The following is a 12,202-nucleotide window of genomic DNA, read 5'->3' on the forward strand; positions in this document are numbered from 1 at the left end:
TATATTTGATATACATGTAATTGATGTGTACCTTACCAGTACTCGTAGTAACTCTTGGGTATTTGATACTGGTGCCGTTGCTCACATTTGTAACTCACAGCAGGAGCTGCGGAATAAGCGGAGACTGGCGAAGGACGAGGTGACGATGCGCGTCGGGAATGGTTCCAAGGTCGATGTGATCGTCGTCGGCACGCTACCTCTACATTTACCTACGGGATTAGTTTTAAACCTCAATAATTGTTATTTAGTGCCAAGTTTGAGCATGAACATTGTATCTGGATCTCGTTTAATACGAGATGGCTACTCATTTAAATCCGAGAATAATGGTTGTTCTATTTATATGAGAGATATGTTCTATGGTCATGCCCCGATGGTCAATGGTTTATTCTTAATGAATCTCGAACGTAATGTTACACATATTCATAGCGTGAATACCAAAAGATGTAAAGTTAATAATGATAATCCCACATACTTGTGGCACTGCCGCCTTGGTCACATTGGTGTCAAGCGCATGAAGAAGCTCCATGCTGATGGACTTTTAGAGTCTCTCGATTATGAATCATTTGACACATGCGAACCATGCCTCATGGGCAAAATGACCAAGACCCCGTTCTCCGGAACAATGGAGCAAGCAACCAACTTGTTGGAAATCATACATACCGATGTGTGCGGTCCAATGAGCGTTGAGGCTCGCGGAGGGTATCGTTATGTTCTCACTCTCACAGGTGACTTGAGTAGATATGGGTATGTCTACTTGATGAAACACAAGTCTGAGACCTTTGAAAAGTTCAAGGAATTTTAGAATGAAGTAGAGAATCAACGTGACCGAAAGATAAAATTCTTACGATCGGATCGTGGAGGAGAATATTTAAGTCACGAATTTGGTACACACTTAAGAAAATCTGGAATCATTTCACAACTCACGCCGCTTGGAACACCTCAGCGTAACGGTGTGTCCGAACGTCGTAATCGCACTCTATTGGATATGGTGCGATTTATGATGTCTCTTACCGATTTACCGCTATCATTTTGGGGATATGCTCTAGAGACAGCTACATTCACTTTAAATAGGGCACCGTCTAAATCCGTTGAGACGACACCGTATGAATTATGGTTTGGGAAGAAACCTAAGCTGTCGTTTCTAAAAGTTTGGGGATGCGATGCTTATGTCAAGAAACTTCAACCTGAAAAGCTCGAACCCAAGTCGAAAAAATGCATCTTCATAGGATACCCTAAGGAAACCATTGGGTATACCTTCTACTTAAGATCCGAGGGCAAGATCTTTGTTGCCAAGAACGGATCCTTTCTGGAAAAAGAGTTTCTCTCAAAAGGAGTAAGTGGGAGGAAAGTAGAACTCGATGAAGTACTACCTCTTGAACCGGAAAGTAGTGCAGCTCAGGAAAACGTTCCTGTGGTGCCTACACCAACTGGAGAGGAAATTAATGATGATGATCAAGGTACTTCTGATCAAGTTGCTACTGAACTTCGTAGGTCCACAAGGACACGTTCCACACCAGAGTGGTATGGCAACCCTGTCCTGGAAATCATGTTGTTAGACAATGGTGAACCTTCGAACTATGAAGAAGCGATGGCGGGCCCAGATTCCAACAAATGGCTAGAAGCCATGAAATCCGAGATAGAATCCATGTATGAAAACAAAGTATGGACTTTGACTGACTTGCCCGATGATCGGCGAGCGATAGAAAACAAATGGATCTTTAAGAAGAAGACGGACGCGGATGGTAATGTCACCATCTATAAAGCTCGACTTGTCGCTAAGGGTTATCGGCAAGTTCAAGGGATTGACTACGATGAGACTTTCTCTCCCGTAGCGAAGCTTAAGTCCGTCCGAATCATGTTAGCAATTGCCGCATACTATGATTATGAGATATGGCAGATGGACGTCAAAACGGCATTCCTTAACGGGCATCTTAAGGAAGAACTGTATATGATGCAGCCGGAGGGTTTTGTCGATCCTAAGAATGCTAACAAAGTGTGCAAGCTCCAGCGATCCATTTATGGGCTGGTGCAAGCATCTCGGAGTTGGAACATTCGCTTTGATGAGATGATCAAAGCGTTTGGGTTTATGCAGACTTATGGAGAAGCCTGCGTTTACAAGAAAGTGAGTGGGAGCTCTGTAGCATTTCTCATATTATATGTAGATGACATACTTTTGATGGGAAATGATATAGAATTCTTGGATAGCATTAAGGCCTACTTGAATAAGTGTTTTTCAATGAAGGACCTTGGAGAAGCTGCTTACATATTAGGCATCAAGATCTATAGGGATAGATCGAGACGCCTCATAGGTCTTTCACAAAGCACATACCTTGATAAGATTTTGAAGAAGTTCAAAATGGATCAGTCCAAGAAAAGGTTCTTGCCTGTACTGCAAGGTGTGAGATTGAGCTCGGCTCAATGCCCAACCACGGCAAAAATATAAAGAAGAGATGAGCATCATCCCCTATGCCTCAGCCATAGGATCTATTATGTATGCCATGTTGTGTACCAGACCTGATGTAAACCTTGCCGTAAGTTTGGTAGGAAGGTACCAAAGTAATCCCGGCAAGGAACACTGGACAGCGGTCAAGAATATCCTGAAGTACCTGAAAAGGACAAAGGACATGTTTCTCGTTTATGGAGGTGACGAAGAGCTCGTCATAAAGGGTTACGTCGACGCTAGCTTCGACACAGATCTGGATGACTCTAACTCACAAACTGGATACGTGTATATGTTGAATGGTGGAGCAGTAAGCTGGTGCAGCTGCAAGCAGAGCGTCGTGGCAGGATCTACATGTGAAGCGGAGTACATGGCAGCCTCGGAGGCAGTGCATGAAGCTATTTGGGTGAAGGAGTTCATCACCGACCTAGGAGTCATACCCAATGCGTCGGGGCCGATCAAACTCTTCTGTGACAACACTGGAGCTATTGCCCTTGCCAAGGAGCCCAGGTTTCACAAGAAGACCAGGCACATCAAGCGTCGTTTCAACTCCATCTGTGAAAATGTTCAAGATGGAGACATAGATATTTGCAAAGTACATACAGATCTGAATGTAGCAGATTCGTTGACTAAACCTCTCTCGCGAGCAAAACATGATCAACAACAGAACTCTATGGGTGTTCGATTCATCACAATGTAACTAGATTATTGACTCTAGTGCAAGTGGGAGACTGTTGGAAATATGCCCTAGAGGCAATAATAAAAGCATTATTATTATATTTCCTTGTTCATGATAATTGTCTTTTATTCATGCTATAATTGTATTATCCAGAAATTGTAATACACGTGTGAATACATAGACCACAATACGTCCCTAGTAAGCCTCTAGTTGACTAACTCGTTGGTCAACAGATAGTCATGGTTTCCTGACTATGGACATTAGATGTCGTTGACAACGGGATCACATCATTAGGAGAATGATGTGATGGACAAGACCCAATCCTAAGCATAGCACAAGATCGTGTAGTTCGTTTTGCTAGAGCTTTTCCAATGTCAAGTATCTCTTCCTTAGACCATGAGATCGTGTAACTCCCGGATACCGTAGGAGTGCTTTGGGTGTACCAAACATCACAACGTAACTGGGTGACTATAAAGGTGCACTACAGGTATCTCCGAAAGTGTCTGTTGGGTTGACACGGATCGAGACTGGGATTTGTCACTCCGTATGACGGAGAGGTATCACTGGGCCCACTCGGTAGTGCATCATCATAATGAGCTCAAAGTGACCAAGTGTCTGGTCACGGGATCATGCATTACGGTACGAGTAAAGTGACTTGCCGGTAACGAGACTGAACGAGGTATTGGGATACCGACGATCGAGTCTCGGGCAAGTAACATACCGTCTGATAAAGGGAATTGAATACGGGGTTGATTGAATCCTCGACATCATGGTTCATTCGATGTCATCATCGAGGAGCATGTGGGAGCCAACATGGGTATCCAGATCCCGTTGTTGTTTATTGATCGGAGAGCCGTCTCGGTCATGTCTGCGTGTCTCCCGAACCCGTAGGGTCTACACACTTAAGGTTCGGTGACGCTAGGGTTATTAGGAAGACTTGTATGTGATTACCGAATGTTGTTCGGAGTCCCGGATGAGATCCCAGACGTCACGAGGAGTTCCGGAATGGTCCGGAGGTAAAGATTTATATATGGGAAGTTGTCATGCGGACACCGGAAAGTTTCGGGGGCATATCGGTATTGTACCGGGGCCACCGGAGGGGTTCCGGGGGTCCACCGGGAGGGGCCACCCCTCTTGGTGGGCCACATGGGCCGCGTGGGGCAGGGAACCAGCCCCTGGAGGGCTGGGTGCCCCCCCCTTGGGCCCATGTGCCTAGGGTTGTGGGGAACCCTAAGGGGGGCGCACCCCCCTTGCTTGGGGGGCAAGCCCCCTCCTTGGCCGCCGCTCCCCCTCTAGATCTCATCTAGAGGGGGCTGGCCCCCTTCCCCCTTCCCCTATAAATAGAGGGGCGAGGGGAGAGCTGAACACCTGATCCAAGGTGCAGCCCCTCCCCTCCCCAACACCTCTCCTCCTCCGTTGTGCGCTTGGCGAAGCCCTGTCGGAGTAATGCCTCTCCACCATCATCACGCCGTCGTGCTGCTGCTGGAGCCTTCTTCCTCAACCTCTCCTTCCCCCTTGCTGGATCAAGAAGGAGGAAACGTCGTCCATAACATACGTGTTTTGAACACGGAGGTGTTGTCCGTTCAGCACTTGGTCATCGGTGATCTGAATCACGGCGAGTATGACTCCATCATCACCATTCCCTCGAACGCTTCCGTACGCGATCTACAAGTGGTATGTAGATGCAATCTCTCTCCCATGACTCGTTGCTTAGATGAACTCATAGATGGATCTTGGTGAAACCGTAGGAAAAATTTTAATTTTCTGCAATGTTCCCCAACACTTCTAAGGTAGTTTCATGAGCTAATTTAAGAGTGTTTAGTTCTTTAGTTAGACGCTCAATCTCCTTCTTATCATCGTCATTCATTTTATCTTGATTAGCATGATTAATAGCAACTTCATCATAGTTTTCATCACTAGAGTTGTCAGCAAGTAAATCATCATCACCTAGCAAATCATCTTCATCACTATTGAAATCAACATACTCGGGGTGTGATACCTTGGGGCCTTTAGCCATGAAGCATCTTCCAATTCCTTCATTTGGTGACTCAAATATGTCATTGGAGTTAGTTGACGCAAGTGCTAGACCGGCAACACCTTCATCTTGAGCATATTCGGAGTCGGAGTGATAACTTCTCTCGGAGTGGTGGTCGGAGTCGGAACCGGATACCCATTCACCAACATGAGCTTAATGTCTTTGTTTTGTGTAGCTCCTTGATGACTTTTCCTTCCTTTCTGAATCCTTGCTTCTGTGAGAGGTTCTTCGTTCATAGCGATCATCTCCACTCCTTCTCTCTCTTGGTGGTGGTTCTTCCCTTTTGCTTCTCCTTTTAGGTGAGTCTTCTCTTCTTTTGTAAGGAGCCGTACAATCATTGGAGTAGTGTTTGGGTCTTCCACAATTGTAGCAATTTCGCTCACGACTAGAAGATCTTTTATCATTGTAGGACCTTGACTTGGAACTCCTTTCCTTGCTTCTACTCTTGTAGAACTTGTTGAATTTCTTCACCATAAGCTCAATTCTTCATTAAAGGCTTGTTTCTCACTTGATGATGTAGGAGCATGATACATCTCCAACGTATCTATAATTTATGAAGCATTCATGCTATTATATTATCTGTTTTGGATGTTTATGGGCTTTACTAAGCACTTTTATATTATTTTTGAGACTAACCTATTAACCGGAGGCCTAGCCCATATTGTTGTTTTGTTGCCTATTATAGTGTTTCGAAGAAAAGGAATATCAAACGGAGTCCAAACGGAATGAAACCTTCAGGATAGTTATTTTTGGAACGGAAGCAATCTAGGGGACTTGGAGTGCATGTAAGGGAAGCTTTGAGGTGGCCACAAGGCAGGGAGGCGCGCCCCCACCCTCATGGACCCCTCGTGGCTCCCCTAACCGACTTCTTTCGCCTATATATCTCCATATACCCTAAAAACATTGGAGAGCAAAATAGATCGGGAGTTCCGCCGCCGCAAGCCTCTGTAGCCACCAAAAACCTCTCGGGAGCCCATTCCGGCACCCTGCCGGAGGGGGGATCCCTCACCGGTGGCCATCTTCATCATCCCGGCGCTCTCCATGACGAGGAGGAAGTATTTCACCCTCGGGGCTGAGGGTATGTACTAGTAGCTATGTGTTTGATCTCTCTCTCTCTCTCGTGTTCTTGAGGTGATACAATCTTGATGTATCGCGAGCTTTGCTATTATAGTTGGATCTTATGATGTTTCTCCCCCTCTACTCTCTTGTAATGGATTGAGTTTTCCCTTTGAAGTTGTCTTATCAGATTGAGTCTTTAAGGATTTGAGAACACTTGTTGTATGTCTTGCCGTGCTTATCTATGGTGACAATGGGATATTCTACTTGATGTATGTTTTGGTGATCAACTTGCGGGTTTCATGACCTTGGGAATCTATGCATAGGGGTTGGCACACGTTTTCGTCTTGACTCTCCGGTAGAAACTTTGGGGCACTCTTTGAAGTACTTTATGTTGGTTGAATAGATGAATCTCAGATTGTGTGATGCATATCGTATAATCATGCCCATGGATACTTGAGGTGACAACGGAGTATCTAGGTGACATTAGGGTTTTGGTTGATTTGTGTCTTAAGGTGTTATTCTAGTATGAACTCTGTGATAGATTGAACGGAAAGAATAGCTTCATGTTATTTTACTACGGACTCTTGAATAGATCGATCAGAAAGGATAACTTTGAGGTGGTTTCGTACCCTACAATAATCTCTTCATTTGTTCTCCGCTATTAGTGGCTTTGGAGTGACTCTTTGTTGCATGTTGAGGGATAGTTATATGATCCAATTATGTTATTATTGTTGGGAGAACTTGCACTAGTGAAAGTATGAACCTTAGGCCTTGTTTCCTAGCATTGCAATACTGTTTATGCTCACTTTTATCATTAGTTACCTTGTTGTTTTATATTTTCAGATTACAAAAACCTATATGTATCATCCATATTGCACTTGTATCACCATCTCTTTGCCGAACTAGTGCACCTATACAATTTACCATTGTATTAGGTGTGTTGGGGACACAAGAGACTCTTTGTTATTTGGTTGCAAGGTTGTTTGAGAGAGACCATCTTCATCCTACGCCTCCCACGGATTGATAAACCTTAGGTCATCCACTTGAGGGAAATTTGCTACTGTCCTACAAACCTCTGCACTTGGAGGCCCAACAATGTCTACAAAGAGAAGGTTGCGTACTAGACGTCAAGCTCTTTTCTGGCGTTGTTGCCGGGGAGGTGAGTGCTTGAAGGTATATCTTTAGATCTTGCAATCGAATCTTTTAGTTTCTTGTTTTATCACTAGTTTAGTTTATAAAAGAAAACTACAAAAAAATGGAATTGAGTTTGTCTCATACGCTTCATCTTTTTAATATCTTTCGTGAGAATGATGGAAAGGAAAAATGTGCTCAAGTGCTAGAAGAAGAAGTCTATAAAATGTTTGGTGCTAAATCTTTGAATGATGAGCATTATTGCAATGTTGTTAGTATGAACTCCTTGAATATCCCTAGTACTAATGATGATTGCACTAGTCATGATGAAAATGTCTCTTATAAGCATGCCAATTTTTGTGGAGTGTATTGGGTTTGCAAGTACGCACCAAATAGAGAAGATAGATATTGCAAGAAGCATAAGCATTTAGAAACTAAATGGTTGCAAAAATGCTTAATGTTAGTGCTGAAAATTTAAAATATCTCCGCCGTACTTGTGAACTTTGCAATGAACATGGTCATTTAAATCTCCGATGCAAACTGTTTCATGATCGAATCGTGTCCAAAAATTGTGATGATTTGATTTCCCTTGCACATCATAATGAACTTAGTTTGCTTTTGGGTTATGAAGAATTGAAACGTGCAACTAAGCATATTCCAGAATTTAACCTTAAGAATTTTCTTGATATTAATCTAGAGGAAATTTATATGTATTGTGCGGTGAATTGCATTGAAATCCTTATATTGCCAATTACCTAAAGAAAAGAAAGCAAATAGAAGATGAAGAGAATACTAATTAAAGGGAAGAGACTTCCCAATATCCTCCTATTATTTCTTATGATGAATCAGGTAACGAGGAGGAGCTTTCTATTCAACCAATCTCATCACTAAGGAGCTCAGAGAAGAAGGTTGAACCCACACATAATGTGAAGAAGAAAAAGAAAAAACGGAGAAGCAAAGGTAAAAAGGTATCCCTCCCAAATGATGTTGCTCCTACTACTCACTGTGATGATGATAATTGCTATACTATTGGTGCTATCCATAATATTAATGATGAGAATGATTATGCTTAGATATGAAAAGGACCAAGCTTGGGGAAGCTATGTTTGATGATGATGAAATATTTGAGAATATATTTGCTGAAATTAATGTTTGTCCCAAGCTTGGGGATGCTACGTTTAATGAAGATGATATTTTTAGCCTCCCAAGTTTTGATATGCAAAGTTGCTATGATGATAGCATGCCTCCTACTTATGATTATATTGATGAAAGTGGGTTTGGAAGAGTGTCAACTTTAGGAAGTAGTGATCCCACTATTTTGGAGGATGTTGAATCTTATTGTGATGAATATGAAAATGGATTTGGAGAGGTCATGACTTTATTTAGTGATGATTCCACTATCTTGGAAGAGGTTTCAATCGATTATGATGAGAACAAAGTTGCTACTTATGATGATTATTGTGATGAAACTTATGCCATAAAAAGTAGTGATGATTATATTTATAAAACTTGTCATGATTATGATTCCCCTTTTTCTGAACATTACTCTTTTAATGTGGAAACAATTTATAGTATTCAAGTCTCTTATGATATTCCCACTATTCCGAATGAGAAGAATTTTGCTTATTTGGTCATGAAAAGAATGCTTTAGGTGCTGATTATATGTTGAATTCATTCATGATGCTACTGAAAATTATTATGTGGGAGGAACATATGCTTGTAGGAATTGCAATACTATCAAGTTTCCTCTCTATGTGCTTAAAGTTTTGAAGTTATGCTTGTTTAGCCTTCCTATGCTAGTTAATTATTGTTCCCATAAGTTGTTTTCTCACAAAATCCCTATGCATAGGAAGTGGGTTAGACTTAAATGTGCTAGTCATATGCTTCATGATGCTCCCATTATGTTTCAATTCTTATCTTTTATGTGAGCATCATTGTCATAATCATGCCTAGCTAGAAAGGCATTAAAGAAAAGCGCTTGTTGGGAGATAACCCAATATTTAACTTTATTGTTTTTGTGTGTCCACATGATTATGCTACTATAGTAATCATGTTTTATAGCTTTTATTTCAATAAAGTGCCAAGTAAGACCTTTAGGATAGCTTACGGCGATAGTTGTGTTGATCCTGCTGAAAATCAGAAACTTTTTCACCCAGTAAATTAGTTTTGATAAGTAACAGAAACGTGATTTTGATCTGATTCTTTTTGCTCTGGATTGGTACAAAAATTTCTTAGGACTTCCTAATTTGTTAGGAGTTTTCGAGTTCCAGAAGTATACGTTTGATACATATTACTACAGACTGTTCTGTTTTTGACAGATTCTGTTTTCTATGTGTTGTCTGCTTATTTTGATGAATCTATGAGTAGTATCAGAGGGTATGAACCATAGAGAAGTTGGAATACAGTAGATATTACACCAATATGAATTTAGAATGAGTTCATTACAGTACCTAAGTGGTGATTTATTTTCTTATACTAACGGAGCTTACGAGTTTTCTGTTGAGTTTTGTGTTGTGAAGTTTTCAAGTTTTGGGTAAAGATTCGATGGACTATGGAATAAGGAGTGGCAAGAGCCTAAGCTTGGGGATGTCCAAGGAACCCCAAGGTAATATTCAAGGACAACAAAGAGCCTAAGCTTGGGGATGCCCTGGATGGCATCCCCTCTTTCGTCTTCGTTCATCGGTAACTTTACTTGGAGCTATATTTTTATTCACCACATGATATGTGTTTTGCTTGGAGCGTCATTTTGTTTTATTCTGTTTTGCTTGCTTTTTGAATAAAATACCAAGATCTGAAATTCTTAAATGTTAGAGAGTCTTCACATAGGTACATAATTATTTAACTACTCATTGATCTTCACTTATATCTTTTTGGAGTAGTTTGTCATTTACTCGTGTGCTTCAATTATATCCTATGAGTAAATGGTTGAAGGAGTTGAATATCATAAATCTGAAATTATATATGTTTCATATGCTTATCCCATGGGGAGTAATGACTTCACATATAAGAAGTAGAGGTAGTAAATTTATTGAAGGTTAGATTGTATTGGTCACTTGAACAATTCATGAAAGAATATTGAAGGAAGAGAAATTTCACATATAAATATACTATCTTGGACATCTTCTATGATTATGAGACCCATTAATTATTTTCAAACCTGAGCAAATTAGTTGAAGTTGGACAAGGAAGACAACGTAATGAGTTATGCTTGGGTGTATTTGTATAGAAGTTATATTGTTATAGATCCTCCAACATGTGGGGCTTGCTTTTTAGAATCCTTTGCTAGCCAAAATATATGTACTAAGCGGGAATACTACTTGTGCATCCAAATTCCTCCAACTGATGCAGCCGCCTTGCTCCGAGCACGACGCGAGCTCGGGGGCACGTAGCTGTCATCGCTCGTCTCCGGAGTCGCGAGGAGCTCGAGAGAGTCGCTGGACTCCCAGGCGTCTCCACTGCTGCCAGGGGAGCCGTTGGGGAAGCGGGTGGCAGGCCTAGCCCTTTCCACATCGACGTCCTGGCTGCCTCCTCTGGGGTAGCACTCCATCCAGTGGCCTTCTGCATCGAAGACCTTGAAGAGCATCAGGGAGGCGCCATCATATTCGAAATGAATCACGAGGGCACCTCCTGTTCGGCAGACCCGAGCGATCTCGCCCCAGCCCCGGGTCATGTAGACCTTGCCCGGAGCGAGGACTTCAACCTCCGCTCCGGTCGCCAGGGTACCGCAGTCGGCATGCTGTAGCCAAAGCTCGAGAGGCCCCCTCGGCGGCATCTCCAAGGCGAAGAAAGGAGGAAAGCGGATCCAGGAGCTCGGAGGCATCGCAGCATGGAGCACGAGCTTGCGAGAGGAGTCCGCGGCGTGGACTCTAGGGGCGACGGCGCGCATCGCCATGATTCGTCGGTGTCGCTCGGCATCTCCTTCTCTAGGGCCCTCAGCCTGGGCGTACAGGGGTAGCGGAAACCCAGGAGGTGGCCGCTCGTACCAAGGCCTTGACGTCTCCAGCCTTGCGACCTCGTCGCAGCGGCCGGGGACCGGCCGTTTCTTAGGCGGGAGTAGGTCGGGCCCCTCCCGGGGGGCCTTTCCTTTATCTGCTGAGAACCGGTGGATCGGTGCCATTGGTGGCAAGATGGAGGAGAAGCAAGGAAGAAGAAGCGAGCGGAGCGAGAAGAGATGGACTGCGGGGCTCGCGCCTCTCCGTACTTATAGTCCAGAGAAGGCCAACCGTCGGCCTCCACGATCGTAGGTAATCATAACTCTTTTTGCATGCAGCATGGACTCGTCAAATCGGGCAGTTGCCGAGGCAGCGTGGGGAAGCGGAGACGCCCACGTCCAATCAACCGCCACGGAGCGACTAGGGCCGCAAGCTGTTGGGGCCCGCGGCGCTCCGCACTTGCCCTTTGGCTTCACTGCTAAGCCAAGTCCGAGTGTGCCATGGGCCCGGGGGCTACTGTCAGCGTTCTGGGAACGGGGGTCTCCAGACTTGCCTGCCTGTGGCCTGCGGCGTGGCTCAAGGGGTGGCCCAGCATGGCCCGTCTTCATCAACCCAAGCTCAAGACCCTCGCGAGGGGCCAAGCCTCGCAGGGCGGACGACGCAAGGCTTCCTCAGGGGCGGCCTCACCAGGCAGGCTCGCGAGGAGGCGGAGAGATCAATGCAAGGAGTACCTCGCGAGGTGCTCGTGACGCAAGCCATGACGATCGAGACCAGGCGGGCGCCAGCCTGTGCAGTGTCCTTGTTTCCTCTTTGGTGCAAAGGGGGCGAGCACAGGCGCGGAGTACCGAGGCATCAAGCAAAGGTTATCATATTGGTGCAACGAGACCAAGACCAGCAGAGCGGCAGGAAGAAGGTCACCGTGGATC

The sequence above is a fragment of the Triticum aestivum genome, chromosome 4B (assembly GCF_018294505.1).
Source record: "Triticum aestivum cultivar Chinese Spring chromosome 4B, IWGSC CS RefSeq v2.1, whole genome shotgun sequence".
Taxonomy (NCBI): domain Eukaryota; kingdom Viridiplantae; phylum Streptophyta; class Magnoliopsida; order Poales; family Poaceae; genus Triticum; species Triticum aestivum.